General features: G+C 35.3%; 1 protein-coding gene across 1 annotated transcript in view; it reads right to left on the bottom strand.

Moving 5' to 3' along the window:
* Ino80 (INO80 complex ATPase subunit) overlaps window positions 1-18,268 on the bottom strand; it is a 136,094-nt gene that overhangs the window by 104,788 nt on the left and 13,038 nt on the right. The window lies entirely within an intron of this gene.

Consider the following 18,268-nt stretch of genomic DNA (forward strand, 5'->3'; position numbering starts at 1 on the left):
TCTATAAAGAATTACAGGATTTAGCTAGGATTAAATAATGAAATGACAATATACAGCAATTAAGCCACCATCTAAGAAAACAAAGATAAACCACAGATTAGGAGAAAATATTTGCAAATCATCTATTGGATAAAAGTCTTATATATTGGGGCTGGGGTTGTGGCTCAGCAGTAAAGCACTTGACTAGCATGTAGGATGCCCTGGGTTCAATCCTCAGCACCACATCAAAATAAATAAATAATACAAAGGTATTGTGTCCAACTACAATTAAAAAAAAATAAATATTTTTTTAAAAAGTCTTATATCTACAATATATAAACACCTCTCAAATAGCCCAATTTAAAACTGACAAAAGGTTCTGAAATTTCATGATGAAGATATGCAAATGGCTCCTAGATAGGTGAAAAGATATTCAACATCAATAAATACAAATTAAAGATACAGCATGATACAATTTTATACCCTCTAGAATGGCTACAATTAAAAACAAAGATGAATTTTAGATAGGGAAGAGGGGTGTTATGTGCTTGCCTAGCATATGTGAGGCACTGGGTTCAATTCTTAGCATCACATGTGAATTAAAAAAAAAATAAAGGTCCATCAAAAACTAAAAAATATTAAAAAAAAAAAAAAAAGATTGTTAAGTAAAAGAAACCAGACATAGAAGACCACATTTTCTGGATTCCACTTACATTAAGTGTTCAGCACTGGCCATGGTGGTTCATGCTGTAATCCCAGCAACTCAGGAGGCTGAGGCAGAGAATCACAAATTTGAGCCAGCCTCAGCAACTTAACAAGACCCAGTTTCAAAAAAAAAAAAGGGGGCTGGGATGGCTCAGTGCTAAAGTACTAGCTTGGCATAAGTGAGGACCTGGGTTTCCAGCCCAAGGGGAAAATAATAATAGTAATTTTTGAAAGACTGGGGATGTAGCTTGGTGGTGGAGTGCCCCAGATTCAATATGTATTGTGCGCAAATACATACATACACACACACACCAAAAAAAAAAAAACAAAAAAAAAAAAAACAGGAAACAAAGGTTACAGAGACAGTAAACTAGGGTTGTCTGGGAGTACCAAAGAGAATGGACTCTAATGGATATAAGAGATCTTTCGGGGAGGATCAAAAATGTTCTAGGGCTGGGGATGTAGCTCAGTGGTATAATGTTTACCTAGCATATGTAAAATCCTAGGTTCAATCCCCAGTAACCCCCGTCACCCTCCCGCACACAGAGTTCTAAAACCACATTGTAGTTGATGTAGAATTCCAAAAAATTCACTAAACATCAAAGAATTGTAAACTGAAATGAATTACATGGTATTTAAATTATCAGTCTTGGTAACATAGTTCAAGAAAAAAAGAATGTTAAAAAACACTTTTTTAAAGGCTGGGGAGTTCAGTGGTAGAGCATTTGCCTAGCACATATGAGACACACTGGGTTTGATCCTCAGTACCATATGAAAAAAAAAATGAAATAAATAAAGGTTATTGTGTCCATCTACAACAAAAAAAAAAAACTAAAAAAAGGGTCTAAATAAATTCTTCTCTGTAAATTGAGACCTAACATGTTTCACTTGTTTTTAATAAAAAATACCAAAACTCCCTCATTCCCTGGGCATGGTATGGCATGACTGTAATTCCAGCAACTGAGGAGGCTGAGGCAGGAGGGTCCCAAGCTCAAGGCCAGCCTTAGCAGTTTAGCAAGGCCCAAAACAACTTAGTGAGACCCTGTCTCGATATTAAAAAAAAAAAAAGAAGAAGTAAAAAGGGCTGGGGATGTGTAGCTCAATCCCTGGTACCAAAACAAAATATTTTCAAAATTATTTCTCAGTAACTGGGCTACATGAAGTCAAAATCTATTTCTCCAGGAAAGCTTAATTATGGACATAATTGCACAATGCTCAACATAGACGACCTTGTTACATCCTGTACTCATGAGTCTTAAAATCTCATTTGTCAGGCTGGGGATGTGGCTCAAGCGGTAGCGCGCTCGCCTGGCATGCATGCAGCCCGGGTTCGATCTTCAGCACCACGTACAAAAACAAAGATGTTGTGTCCGCCAAAAATTAAAAAATAAATATTAAAAATTCTCCCTCCCTCCCTCTCTCTCTCTCTCACCTCTCTCTTTAAAAATAAAAATAAAAATAAAAAAATCTCATTTGTCCCAGCATCACTTCTGTAGGTAATCATCTCTGATGGCTAAAATGGTAATCCTGACGGTAATCATTCCCTTATGTCCACAGAGCTACCAGAAGGTGCTACAGGCATGAAGTTCTTGACCAATCTCCACAAAAGGTTTCATGACAGTATCTGGAAAGTTAAGCAATAATACTTTTAAAGTGTTCAATTATTTTTTTTTATTGTGGTAATACATAAAATTTACCATTTTAACCACTTTAACAGGCAGTGGCATTAAGTATATTCACAATGGTATGCAACTATCCTTAATTTTTATTTTTAAACTCCCTTTTAAGATTGGTAAACTTGGGCTGGGGTTGTGGCTCAGTGGTAGAGCACTTGCCTAACAAGCATGATGCACTGGGTTTGATCCCCAGCACCACATAAAAATAAATATTTTTTTAAAAAAACTAAATAAACAAAAGAAAAGGTATTATGTCCATCTACAACTAAAAATATTAAAAAAAAAAAAGATTGGTGGACTCTATTTTCAGCTCAGGTGCCTTGATTGGCCTGTTAAAAGCCTTAGACATTCATCTCCTACATTTGTCTTTTATTCTCTACAAAAAAATTGCAGGGCCACGCCAACTGACCCACTAGTTATACAAATTCAGCAGAGCACTTGACACTTCAATAGTCCTTTTAACCACTTCTTATCACTCTCTACAAAGATTACTTCAAATCCTTTCTTCTTCAAAATTCTTAAGTCATGCACCTCCTCACCTTGGAAGGGCTTGAGGAGCAAATATCTCCATTTTTTAAAAAAATTTGACCTCAGCTCACTGGTTTCCTCCTTATTTGTGGTATTTGAGTTAATAAGACAGATTGACTTTATTAGTCTACAATTGCAACTCTTCAGTCAAGGTGATTCTGTGTACTTGTGCAAAGGATGTATTTCCTATGTCATCCATTATGTGCCATGCCCATGAATTCATGTTTTTTTTTTTTTTATTGGACGTTCATAACATTACATAGTTCTTAATACATCATATTACACGGTTGATTCACGTGGATTATGAACTCCCGCTTTTACCCCGTATACAAATTGCTGTATCACATCAGTTTCCCTTCCATTGATTGACATATTGCCTTTCTAGTTTCTGATGTATTCTGCTGTCTGTCCAATTCTCTACTATCCCCCCTCCCTTCCCCTCCCCTCCCCTCCCCTCCCCTTTTCTCTCTCTACCCCTTCTACTGTAAATCATTTCTTCCATTTGTATTATCTTGTCTTGCCCCTCCTTTCCTCTTATATGACATTTTGTATAACCCTGAGGATCGCCTTCCATTTCCATGCAATTTCCCTTCTCACTCCCTTTCCCTCCCACCTCTCATCCCTATTTAATGTAAATCTTATTCTCAAGCTCTTCGTCCCTGCCCTGTCCTTGTTTACTCCCCTTATATCAAAGGAGTCATTTGGTATTTGTTTTTTAAAGATTGACTAGCTTCACTTAGCATAATCTGCTCTAATGCCATCCATTTCCCTCCAAATTCTATGATTTTGTCGTTTCTTAATGCAGAGTAATACTCCATAGTATATAAATGCCACATTTTTTTTATCCATTCATCTATTGAAGGGCATCTAGGCTGGTTCCACAGTCTTGCTATCGTGAATTGAGCTGCTATGAACATCGATGTAGCAGTGTCCCTGTAGCATGCTCTTGTTAGGGCTTTAGGGAATAGACCGAGAAGGGGAATAGCTGGGTCAAATGGTGGTTCCATTCCCAGCTTTCCAAGAAATCTCCATACTGCTTTCCAAATTGGCTGCACCAATTTGCAGTCCCACCAGCAATGAACAAGAGTGCCCTTTTCCCCGCATCCTCTCCAGCACTTATTGTTGTTTGACTTCCTAATGGCTGCCAGTCTTACTGGAGTGAGATGGTATCTTAGGGTAGTTTTGATTTGCATTTCTCTGACTGCTAGCGATGGTGAGCATTTTTTCATGTACTTATTGATTGATTGTATGTCCTCCTCTGAGAAGTGTCTGTTCAGGTCCTTTGCCCATTTATTGATTGGGTTATTTGTTATCTTATTGTCTAATTTTTTGAGTTCTTTGTATATTCTGGTTATTAGGGCTCTATCTGAAGTGTGTGGAGTAAAGATTTGTTCCCAGGATGTAGGCTCCCTGTTTATCTCTCTTATTGTTTCTTTTGCTGAGAAAAAACTTTTTAGTTTGAGTAAGTCCCATTTGTTGATTCTATTTGTTAACTCTAGCGCTATGGGTGTCCTATTGAGGAATTTGGAGCCCGATCCCACAGCGTGTAGATCATAACCAACTTTTTCTTCTATCAGATGCCGTGTCTCTGATTTAATATCAAGCTCCTTGATCCATTTTGAGTTAACTTTTGTGCACGGCGAGAGATAGGGATTCAGATTCATTTTGGTGCAAATGGATTTCCAGTTTTCCCAGCACCATTTGTTGAAGATGCTATCCTTCCTCCATTGCATGCTTTTAGCCCCTTTATCAAAAATAAGATAGTTGTAGTTTTGTGGATTGGTTATTGTGTCCTCTATTCTGTACCATTGGTCCACCCGCCTGTTTTGGTACCAGTACCATGCTGTTTTTGTTACTATTGCTCTGTAGTATAGTTTGAAGTCTGGTATCTCTATACCGCCTGATTCACACTTCCTGCTTAGTATTGTTTTTGCTATTCTGGGTCTTTTATTATTCCATATGAATTTCATGATTCTTTTATCGATTTCTACAAGATATGCTGTTGGGATTTTGATTGGCATTGCATTGAACTTATATAGGACTTTTGGTAATATCGCCATTTTGATGATGTTGGTTCTGCCTATCCATGAGCAGGGTATATTTTTCCATCTTCTAAGGTCTTCTTCTATGTCTTTCTTTAGGGTTCTGTAATTTTCATTGTATAAATCTTTCACCTCTTTTGTTAGGTTGATTCCCAAGTATTTTATTTTTTGGGGGGATATTGTGAATGGAGTAGTTGTCCTCATTTCCGTTTCAGAGGATTTGTCGCTGATATACAGGAATGCCTTTGATTTATGCGTGTTGATCTTATATCCTGCCACTTTGCTGAATTCATTTATTAGCTCTAATAGCTTCTTTGTAGACCCTTTTGGGTCTGCTAGGTATAGAATCATATCATCTGCAAATAGTGATAATTTAAGTTCTTCTTTTCCTATTTTTATGCCTTTAATTTCTTTCGTCTGCCTAATTGCTCTGGCCAGTGTTTCGAGGACTATGTTGAACAGAAGTGGTGAGAGAGGGCATCCCTGTCTTGTACCAGATCTTAGAGGGAATGCCTTCAATTTTTCTCCATTCAGAATGATGCTGGCCTGTGGCTTATCATAGATTGCTTTTACAATGTTGAGGTATGATCCAGTTATCCCTAATTTTTCTAGAGTTTTGAACATAAAGGGATGCTGTACTTTGTCGAAAGCTTGTGAATTCATGTTTTAAAATATTATTTTACTCTTAAGTTATTTATGGTTCTCCAATATAGTACAACTGGGCATACTGTGTTATTTTTAATTATAGATAATACTACCTACATATTTCATTTGGTGATTAAAAAAAGAGATTATAAGATACTTGTAATAAGGCAGAATTGGAGCTAACCAATTTGAAAATCAGAATGACTGATATTGCTGACTAAGTAAATCTTATTTCTGGATACTCTCCATCTCTTTGGAAACTTCTGTCCTATTCCTTCTTTATCCCCTCTGTTGAAACTTCTTTACCCTAACTGTGTAGAGTCCACTCATTCCTTCATCCATTTTTTACTCTTAGGAAATTTCATCTATAACCAGGACTTCAATGAACAGTTATGTGATTGATTCCCTGGCCCCAAACTTACAAAGTACATATTCTAGATGCTTGTTGAATATTCCACCCTTTAAAAAAAAAATTTTTTTTTGGGGGGGTAGTTGTAGATGGACAGAATGCCTTTGTTTATTTTTATGTGGTGATAAGGACGGAACCCAGTGCCTCACACATGCTAGGCTAAGTGCTCTGCCACTGAGCTATAGCCCCATCCCCAAAATTCTACCCTAGATAGTACCTATTCTACCACTAGCACCTACAAACTCAAATTTCTCCTCTGCCCCCAATCCAGCTAGTTCCTCTTTCTTTCTTATGTGTTTTCAGGTTTGGGGGTTTTTGTTGTTTGGTACCAGGTATTGAACTCAGGGGCATTCAACCCCTAAGCCACATCCCCAGGCCTATTTTGTATTTTATTTAGAAACAGGGTCTCAACTGAGTTGCTCAGCACTTCTCCTGAGGTTGGCTTTGAAATTGTGATCCTCCTGTCTCAGCCTCTGGAGCCACTGGCATTAATAGTTATTTGGACTCAAAACTCAGAGAATCACTTTTTACACTCCCCTCTACTTCTCTTCTTACCTTGTAACCAATGTGTAGTTGATTGTTCTTTGGAAACCAAGTCTGGTACCAGATCTTTCTTTCCCTATTAAAGTTCTCCTTTAAATTCTTAACTCACATCTAGACCACTGCTTCCAAATGTAGTTTCCCAAGTTCATCTTAATCTATTCATGCTCATAGCTATTATCAAACCAGTACTCCCAAAACATCATTCTGACTATGTCATTACCCCTCAATACTTTTCCAAAATTCAATAGTCTAAATAATTCAGACTGAAATTCAAAGACCTTACCATCTGGCTTCAAATTATCTTTTCCAATTTAATCTTTACTACCCCACTATACTTCAGATAAATTGAGAATTCCTGTAAAAGTATCTCCTAACATCTTAGTAGATCCACCCCAATCTTCAATTCAAAAGCTTTTTAAAATTCGTCCAACCACAGGTTCATATACACAGGATGTTAATATATGCTGTCAAAGTAATTCACTGTAGACTGGTCTTTCCACAGGCTCTCCCATCCTAATTATCCTGAAACTGGACTCTGATCATATTTCAGTTCCTCTTACAACAGTCTACTGTTCACACAGTAAAGTATCTGCTTCTGAACCTTACCCACATATATCAGACTTCTTAGCCTGTGTTCATGAGTGATCCTAGACTGACAGTTTTCAGTTAAGAGTTACTGCTATATCTTTAATAATGATGTCTTGCCCTTGTCCTATGAAAATGCCTGTTAAGATGTTTTACCAGGTTGCAATAAAATCTTTCAAAGATAAAATGAAATACATTGCTATGGAAAACACTTTTAGATTATCTTTAGCTAAGACTATTCTCTCTCCTCTGAACTTTTGAATGGTAATAGAAAACATGGTGCTGATATGATCTTATATTCTATTTAGTGTGTGTCTGTGTGTGTGTGTGTGTGTGTGTGTGTGTGTGTAGTTAGATATCTCCCCCTATTAAACTCTAAATTATTGGGGAAAGGAATTCATATCTCATGAATCTATTTGATTCTGATATTTTATAAATAATTACATTAATTTCCTTTTCCTTCTTTTTTTTGGGGGGGGGAGTAGTAGGAAAGATCTGGAGATTGAATCTAGGACTTGCACATGCTAGGCAAGCAATGTACTGCATTCCCAGCCCTTTTAAATTTTTTACTTTGAGGCAGGGTCTCCTCTCCTAAATTGTCCATACTGGCCTTAAATTCATGATGCTCCTGCCTGAGGGTCTTGAGTAAATGGGATTACAGGTATGCCACATCATGACCAGTTGTAGATGGACACAATACCTTTATTTATTTATCTTTATGTGGTGCTGAGGACAGAACCCAGTGCCTCACACATGCTAGGCAAGTATTCTACCACTCAGCCACAATCCCAGTCCCCTATTTTCCACTTTTATACACAGTCTAAATTTCAAGGCTACAAAACTATAGCTCTAATGTTACATTCTACATAAACACAATCTGCAGTTAATGACCATTAGCCTCTAGCCCTATCTTGGATACATTTGAGAACAAAAGTTTAAATCAAACTAAAAGATACAAAAGTTAAGAAGTAGAATGGGTCCAACCATTCATTATCTTACTCCTGCTGAGCAAGGACAGGAGAATTCCATGAATTGATAGTCTTTCAGACAAATGACCATTAAAACTGGTTTTCAGACAGGTTTTTAAATATTGGGCAAGTGAAACCAAGGTTTTACTTTTAGACAAGAACCTGAAATGCACCTGCACCAATCACTAATTCTTACCTGAGGACAGGACTTTGTTTGTTTGTTTTGTTTTGTTTTGTTTTGTTTGGAGGAATGGGGGGTGGGGATTGAACCCAGGAATGTTATACCACTTAGCTATATCTCCAATCCTTTTCATTTTTATTTTGAGACAGGATCTAAGCTGCTGAAACTAGCCTCAAATTTGCAATCCTTCTGCATCGGCCTCCTGAGTTGTTGAGATTACAGAGGTGCACCAACACACCAACAAGAAGAACAGAACTTTTTATATCTTCCCCTAAATGAAGAGCCTAATAATGATACCTATTTGGAGAGAAAGCAATTTGATCTCTAGATAGAAATGAACTAAGAGGTGCTGTTCAAATGGCAGTTTAATCTAACACTTTTTAGTTTGGTTGCATTTATTTGTTTGTTTAAAGATGGGTGAGAATGCACTGATTGTTTTTTTCCTAACTGCAATGGTAAAAACAATAGACTAGTGATGTAACTAAGTGGAAAAGCATACGCTTTTAGCATGCATGAGGCTCTAGGTTAAATTTCCAGCACACACATGCCCCACCCCATGTCCACACACAAAGAATGACATCTAATGAACACCACATACACTACTACAATTACAATAATAACCATTACAAATGTGTCCTATTATGTACACATTTAGATTTCCTGGGTTCAACCCTCAACAAGGCCCTTCCTATTAAAAAATACAGACAAATATCTACTAATATTAAAAATATAAAGCATTAAAGTTAGACTTAAGAGTTATATTTTTAAATTTTATTTTATCATTTGCATTATGGTAATGTGCTCTTTTGTCTCTTCTCCATTAGGAATTCCAAACTTAGTGGACTTTTTTTTTTCTTTTCCTTTTTTTTTGGGGGGGGGGGACCAAAATACCTATCAAAATATCTGAGAAAATTAGTTCAAGAATGTTTATTTAAACTCATAAATTAAATCATATCAGCCTTGAAGAACTAATTTCTACATGAAGCAGAGGTTTGCAAGTTGGAGGCCAGCTGGGCAACTTAGTGAGACCCTGGCTCAAAATAAAAAGGGTTAGGGGTATGGCTCAAAGGTAGAATGCATACTTAATAACTGCAAGGCCCTGGATTCAATCCCTAGCATTAAAAAAAAAAAAAATTAAAAAACAAAACTCCCAAATTTATCAAATGTAAATAAAAAAAGGTTGAATAAAGGCAATATGCCTCTTAAGGAAAAAACTGTAACTTAAAAAGCATTTAAATGATTAAAAGCTCAGTGGTAAGGCACATGTCTGTAATCTCAATAACTCAGGAGGAGGCTGAGGCAGGAGGATTACAAATTCAAAGCCAGTTACAGCAATTTAGCAAGGTTAAAAGCAACTTGGCAAGACCCTGTCTTAATTAAAATAAAACATAAACTGGGTGCAGCGGTGCACATCTATAATCCCAGTGGCTCAGAAGGCTGAAACAGGAGCATCCAAATTCAAAGCCAGGCTCAGAAATTTAGCAAGGCCCTAAGCAACTCAGCAAGACCCTAAATAAAATATAAAAAGGGCTGGGGATGGGCTCAGTGGTTAAGTACCTTTGAATTCAACCCCCAGTACCAAAAAATAAAAACAAAACATAAAAAAAGGGCTGAGGATGTGGCTTAGCATCCCCTGGATTCAATCCCCATATTAAAAATAAATGAAGACAGACAGCATGAAGCTAGTTAAAAACAGTGCTTTATACAAAAGGCCAAATATTAAGGAACTATAAAATCTAAATTTCCCACCTGTGCTCCAAATCTGAGAAATTCTGTTGCCCAAATCTATTATGTCCAGATCTGATCCACAGGTAACACTGATAATTCATAGTGCTAAGCCATAAATAACAGAATCAAGCCAAATAAACAAACTCCATAATATTTTAATAGATGGTTCGATTCTTAGCACCACGTATGGATAAATAAAATAATGATCCATTGACAACTAAAAATATTTTTTAAAAATGATACAAACACTAGATTAACATTTCAGTCACCAGCATGATGATCTTTAAGTGCAGTGTAGAAAAGGGTATTTCCTTCAGAGAACTCCTTTTAACACAAGAGGTAAGACTGCAATATAAATAACTACAATAAAAAGCATACTTGGGGCCAGGCACAGTGGCACATAACTGTAATTCCAGCTACTTGGGAGGCTGCAGAGTAAGAGATTTGAGGCCAGCCTGGACAACTCAGTGAGACAATGTCTCAAAAGGTGGGTGGGGCGGGGGTAAGAGATATAGTTCAGTGGTAGAGCATCCCTTGGTTCAATCCTAAGTACTGTGTACATGCACATGCACACACACAGGGGTTGGGGGATGTAGCTCAGGGGTAGAGCACTTGCCTAGTGTATGCAAAGCTTTGGGGTTGATCCCCAGCATTGCAAAAAGGAAAAAAAAAAAAAAAACTTTTGAGTTAGGCGACTTAGGAGATGTACAGATAAAGTGTTACAGTTTAGTTTTCTTGGTTATGCTGGGAATCAATCCCAGGGCTTCATAAATGCTACGCAAGCACTCTGCCTCTGAGCCATCCCTAGATAAATTGCTATGGGATTTGAAGAAACAATGATTATCTTAGACATTAGACCATATTAATGTTTCATGAAAAATTTATATACCTAATGATTACATCCTTTATAATATCTGTAATTTTTGATGAAGAAATAATGGGTTGGGATATGGAAGGTCCTTCCATGGACATATGATCTTAAAAACAGAAAATGAAAAGTCTAAGCAGGGTGGTAGGGCACACCTGTAATCCCAGCAGCTCAGGAGGCAGAGGCAGGAGGATTACAAATTCAAAGCTAACCTCAGCAATTTGGCAAATCTGAGCAACTTAGCAAGACCCTAAATAAAATATAAAACAGGCTGTAGATGTGGCTCAGGGGTTAAGTACCCCTGGGTTCAATCCAGGCACAAAAAAAAAAAAAAAAGGTCTAGTAATTATGATCATATAAAATCAATGCCCAAATCAAATGGCTCACCAATGAGTTCTACCAAACATTTAAAATAGAATTAATACAAATACTTCACAAAGTCTTCTACAAATTAGAAGAGATAAGAACACTTACCAAAATTATTCTATGAGACCAATAGCACTCTGATCCCCAAACTAAGTAGAAATAAAGAAAACTATAAATCAATATCCCTTATAAAATACACACACACACACACACACACACACACACACACACACACTCCTCAACAAAATATCAGCAAACCAAATCCAGGAACACATAAAAAGGATTATAAACTATTACCAAGCAGAATTTATCCTAGGAATGAAGTTGGTATAACATCTGAAATCAATTGTGCTACACACATCAGTAAAACTAAGGGTACAACTTACATGATCATCTAAATAGATACAGAAAAATGATTTGACACAAGCCAGCACATTTTCAAGATAGAAATACTGTACAAACTTGGCATAAAAAGAAATTTCCTGAACTTGGTAAAGGGTATATATGTAAACTCCAAAGCTAATATCATATTTGGTGGCAAAGGCAAAATGCTATTCCCTTTAAAACCAGAAACAAGAGTGTCTACTTTTACCATATGTATTCAAAATTGTACTCAGAGTTTTAGCCAGGCCAATGAGGCAAGAAATTTTTAAAAAGGGCACCTAGTTAGAGAGAAAGAAGTAAAACTTTCTCTATTTATATAGATAACATGATTTTAACAAATCAACTGGAAAAAATTGATTAGAATAAGCTCAGAAATCTTCCATGGTATAAGATCAATACTTAAAAATGAATTATATTTGTAAACACTATCAGTGAACAATCTGAAAATAAATTAAGAAAACAATTTCATTTAGAGGCCTTAAAAATGACAAAATACTTACAAATAAATTTACCCAAATAAGTGCAATACTTATATATCAAAAGCAGGAAGACATTATTTTAAGAAATTAAAGAACTAACTCCTGTCATCCCAGCTACTCAGCAGGCTGAGATAGGAGGACCACTTGAGCAAATGAGGTAAGGGGCAATATAGCAAGAACCTGTCTCATTAAAAAATAAATAAATAAGAAGAAGAAAATGGAAAGAAAAGATGGAGGAGGAAGAAATAAATGGAAAGACATTCCATGTTCATGGATCACATGATACAATAAATTATTAAAGTGACAATAAATATAAATTTAATATAATATCTACCAACATCCAAATTGGCTTTCTTTTCTTTTTTAAATAGGCAAGCTAAATTAAAATTCCTATGGAAATACAAGGGACTTGGGAAAACCAAAAGGATTTTAAAGACAACTCTTTTTTAAGTGTGAGCTGGAATTTCTCAATTTCAAAGCTTACTAAATAGCTGCAATATTTCAGGCAATGCAGAAACTACAAAAGGATAGATATATACAATAATAGACTAGAACAAAAGCCCTGAAATAAATCTTTACATTTATAATCAGGTGATTTTCAACAAGAATGTCAAGATAAACCAACAAAGAAATAAAATTTTTCAAAAAATAGTGCTGTAACAACTGTATAGTCACATGCTAACAATGAAGATGGATCCCTTATTTTTTAATTTTTATTGTTTTTAGTTGTAGTTGGACACAATGCCTTTATTTTATTTATTTATTTATTTTTATGTGGTGTTGAGGATCGAACCCAGCACCTCACATGTGCTAGGTGAGCGCTCTACCACTGAGCCACAACATCAGTCCCTGGACCCTTCCTTTTAAAGCAAACAAAAATCAACTCAGAAAAGATCACAGATCTAAATTTAAGAGCTAAACTACAAAACTCTTGGAAGAAAACAGCAATAGTGGATGAGGTAAGCGTTTCTTAGCATTGAAACAATAGCAGAAGCAATAAAAACAGATAAATTAGGCTTAATACAGTTCACATTTGTAATCCCAGCTACTTGGGAGACTAAGGCAGGAAGATCATGAGTTCAAGGCCAGTCTGAACAACAGCAAAAGTAATAATAATTTAGTGTTATAAATGATACCATAAAGATATTGAAAATAAAACCCATGAGAAAATATCTCCAAATCATTTAGCTAATAATGAATAGTATCCAGAATATATTTTTAAAACTCTTAAAACAATTATAAAAAGACAATAAGCTGGGCTGGGGTTTTAAATCAGTGGTAGAGCACTTGCCTAGCACATGAGAGGAACTGGGTTCAATCCTCAGCACCACATAAAAATAAATAAATAAAATAAAAGCATTGTGTCCATCTACAACTAAAAAAAATTTTTTTAAAAAGGCAATAAGCTATTTCAAAAATGAGCAAATTGGGTTCAATCCCTAGCACTGCAAAAATAAATTAATTGAAAAAATAAAAATTAAAAAAAGATTTGAAATAGGTACTTCTCCAAAGAAGATATGCCAAAGGCAAGCACATGAAAAGATGCTTTAACACTGGTAGCTATTGGCAAAATGCACAACAAATCAAAATCACAAGCAGCACCATTTATCTGTAGTTCAGCCTCTTGGGAGGCTGAGACAGGATGATCGTTTGAGTCCAGGGGTTTGAGGCCAGCCTGGGCAATGTGTGAGACTCCATCTCAAAACAAAACAAAAAACTACTGCTCAATGACATACTGCTTTGCAGTAAGATGGCTATTGAAGAAAAAAGAGAGAGAGAGAGAGAGAGAGAGAGAGAGAGAGAGAGAGAGAGAGAGAGAGAAAATAAAAAGAGGTGACTAGGATGTGAAGAAACTGGAGCCCTAAATCACTGCCCTGGGAATGTAAAATGGTGCAGGCACTGGGAAGTTTGGCAGTTCCTCTGAAGATTTATAAAAAGTTACCATATGACCTAGCAAATCCACTATACCCAAGAAAAATTAAAACATTTTCACAAAAACTTGTATATAAATCTTCACAGTAGTATCACAATAGCCAAGAGTGATAAAAACCCCCAATGTCCATTGACTGATGATAAAAAAATAAAATGTGATCCATGTATCCAATGGAATATCATTCAACAATAAAAAGGAATTACTGAGAAATGCTATAACATGGATATACTTTGAAATCATATGCAAAGTGAAGGAAGCCAGTAACCAAATGCCACATATTCTGATTCCATTTATATGAAATGTCCAGAAAAAGCAAATCCATACACTTTTTTTTTTCTGGTGCTAGGCACATGGGAGGCAAGCACTTTACCACTGAGCTACAGCCTCAACCTAAGGTATAACTTTCTTTTCGTAAGTTTTTTAATATCTTTTAAAAAATAGCTCTCTTTTTAATTACTGAGTTATTGAAGCCCTTTATATAGTATAGACAATTCTTTTACTATATATGTACGTACATATTATTTACACGTGTTCACGGATATTATCAATTCTCTCCTAAATCATCTATAAATTCAACACATTCCCAATCAAAATCCAGAGGATTTTAGAAGAAACTGGTAACTGAGTATGAAATTGATATGGAAATACAAAGGACATAGGATTCTCAAAACAAGTTTGAGAAGATGGAGAAAGTTAAAGTTTACCTAACCTAAATCCATGATTGACTAAATTTATAATAATCATGACAACATTACATTGGTATAGACAAAATGACTAATGGTATGGAAAAGATTACAGAAAGAAACCTACATGGTCAACAGATACTTAACAAAAGCAATGAAACAATCTAACAAGGAAAAAATTTTCAAACACATGGAGTTGAACTGAAAGGAGATCTATATGGGGAAAAACAATAAGCTTCAAATCCCTACAGAATACCACACACAAAAATGAAGTTAACACATGAATCACAGATAAATGTAGAGTTAAATTGATAAAGTTTCTAAAAGAAAACTTAAGAGCCTATCTTTGAGATCGTGGGGTAGAAAACTTCTGCATTAAAAAAAATATATATATATATATTAACCATTCTCTCTGGTTTAACTCCCTATCAGTTTGCAAAAATATTTTTTAAATCAGTCTATAGAAGACACAGCAAATAGTGTATCTTAGTGGCATCCTATGCAACTCTACACTAATTAAATGCATGAATTCCTTCTAATACAAATATTATAACTTTGCCAGACTTCTCAAAGAAGTGTGATGGGTGCCAAGGTCACCCAGAATTATACAGTATATATATGCTGGTATACTTTCTCTTGGCCAGCTTACACTGGGATTCAATTTACATCCTTTTGGCTCTAAATTCTGTGTTTCTCCAGTATCAGTTTAAGGTAGAAATACTAAAGGATACTATAGCATAAGCTGAACGTAACTAGCACCTCTTTCTGATAAAATAAGCAAGAGACCCATCCTTAACTCTCTTAAGGAAATGACAACTTAAGTGTTTACATGGACACACTAAATTATTCCCATTTCTCTTAGTTCTCTTAGCTTAATACGTATTGTAACTATTCTCTATCATAAGTCTTTCTGCATGAACTAATTATCTGTTGTTTAATAAGTAAGGAATCACAAAATACAAGGAGTTTTCTTAATATCAGAATGGTTCTCTTCAGTACAGAGCATGGATGTCTGTACTAATGCACAAAGCATATTAAAAAAACTGCTTTTCTTTTGTTTCTTTTTATAAAGAACACAGGACTGTGGGGTGGCTTGACGTGCTTGTCTAGCATGTACCAGGTATATGTTCAATACTCAGCACCAACAAAACATAACACAACAAAGCCCCACAAATAAATTAAAATAGGTTAAATTAGTAAAACATCAAAACCTCATTTGGGAGAAAGTAACACAATATAAAAATATATATAATTTTATACAATATAAATATTGATAAATTTAATGAAATGTTCATTACTATACTTTTTATTAAATAACATTTATTCATTTATATTACCCATTTTAAAAAATATTTTTTAGTTGTAAATGGACACAATATCTTTATTTATTTATTTTTATGTGGTGCTGGGGATTGAACCCAGTGCCTCATGCATGCTAGACAAGCACTCTACCACTGAGCCACACACAACCCAGCCCTATATTACCCATTTAGTTGACACAAAATGACATCTTTATTTTGGTAGATCTAAATTATTAAAGTATTTTTAAGCAATTTTACAAAAAAATATTGAGGGGAAAGTTTTTCATGAATATTTAAAGAATAATTAGACTTGATAGAATGTTTCCTGTCCACAATAAATATACTATGATCTCACAACAAAAACTCAATGGCTCATATGAAAAACCTTTCTGATTTCTATGAAATGTTTCATTTAATCTCAAATCCATTCACCAGAAAAAGAGCTATTCAAAACTAGCCTACTTATGGCCTGATGGCCTATAACACAGAATAAGAGCCCACCAGTATGAGAGCCTTCATTGTCATAAACTTTTAGTCTAGTTTTGGTTAATTTCAATGACTTGACTAAGTTAAAACTCAATCTATTGTCATTGACTCCAAAGCCCAATTTTTCACAACCAGCCTCTGCTGTAGCATAAGAAAACTTAAAGAAGCACCTGGGGGTAGCTCAGCAGTACAGTGCTTGCCTACCACATCTGAGAGGCCCTGGATTCAATCCCCATCACCACAAATTAGTAAAAATTAAAATGATTAAAAAAGCTTCAAGGTTGAGGTTGTGGCTTAGTGGTAGAGCATTTGCAGAGCATGTGTGAGACACTGGGTTCAATAATCAGCACCACATAAAAATAAATAAATAACGGTATTGTGTCTATCTATAACTAAAAACGGAACAAAGAAAAAGATCTTACCCTCAACAAGAGGCAGGCAGAGCCTTCTTATGGAGGCCAGAAACAACTTGCTTAAATGAAGGGATCACTATACAAGCATGAAATTTCACAAGCCTAGAGTTTACTCAAAGCAGAGAGTTCCAAAGATAAAAATAGTATTTGTATTTTAAAAGTGAAAAAAATCTTTAAATGCCCATATTTTTCCCTTCCTTTTTTCTTAATACTATTTCCCAAATTAAATATATGTCATCCTCAGTATCCACAGGTGGTTCTTGGACCCAAATTAATGGATGTTCAAGTTCTCATATTAAATAGCATAGAATCTGCATATACTATAAGTATATTCTCCTATTCACTAGATCATTTCTAGATTACTTCACTACACATTTCTAAGTTACTTATAGTATACTGTAAAAGCAATGTAAATACTTGTTATACTATATTCTTCAAAGAATAGTAAGAAAAAAGTCTGTACATGTTCAAACTTTTCTAAGTATTTTCAATCTGCATCTAGTTGAATCCTCAATTGCAGAACACCACAGATATGGAGCGGAGACCATATAATCAAACAAAAAAATCCATAATGATGCATTTGATTTCTTCTGGGAAAGAATCATTTCAACTTCCTAGAAGATAATGTTCAAGAAGGCAAGGAACAAAAACATCCGGGACAATAAAAGAAATAGCCTTTATTAGCACAAATGCCTCAGGGGAGTTTTATCTTGTACATTGACCAAACAAGTTTAATTCCTCTTTATAAAGTATTTTAGGGTCTAAGTATTACTATATGGAGAAATTTTAAAGGGGATCCAGGCACTACACCTGTAATCCCAGTAGCTTGGGAGGCTGAGGCAGGAGGATCCCAAAGTCAGCCTCAGCAATTTGACAAGGTCTTTTTTTATTTTTAACCACATGGCGGTTTTTAAAATTCTTTTTTTCTTTTTAGATATGATAGTAGAGTGTATTTTGACATGTTATACATAGATATAGTATAAATTATTCTAATAAGGATCCCATTCTTATAGCTATACATGATTCCTTGGTGTATTAATAAATGAACACAGAAAAAGTTATGTGTGATTCATTCTTCTGTCTTTGCTATTCCCATCCCCGTTCCCTTCCCTTCATTTCCCTTTGGCTAATCCACTGAACTTCTCTTCTTCCCCCCACATCCTTGGCAAGGTCTTAAGCAATTTAGTGAGACCTTGTCTCAAAATTAACAAAAAATAAAAAGGGCTAGGGATGTGGTTTATAGTAAAATACCCCTGGGTTCAATCCCCAGAACCAAAATTAAAAAGAAATTCAAAGGGGATAAATGTTTCCTGAAGAAGTTGACAGATTTTTCACATAATAATTCTAAAAACAAAGTTAGCTATGT

The sequence above is a fragment of the Urocitellus parryii genome, chromosome 6 (assembly GCF_045843805.1).
Source record: "Urocitellus parryii isolate mUroPar1 chromosome 6, mUroPar1.hap1, whole genome shotgun sequence".
Taxonomy (NCBI): Eukaryota; Metazoa; Chordata; class Mammalia; order Rodentia; family Sciuridae; genus Urocitellus; species Urocitellus parryii.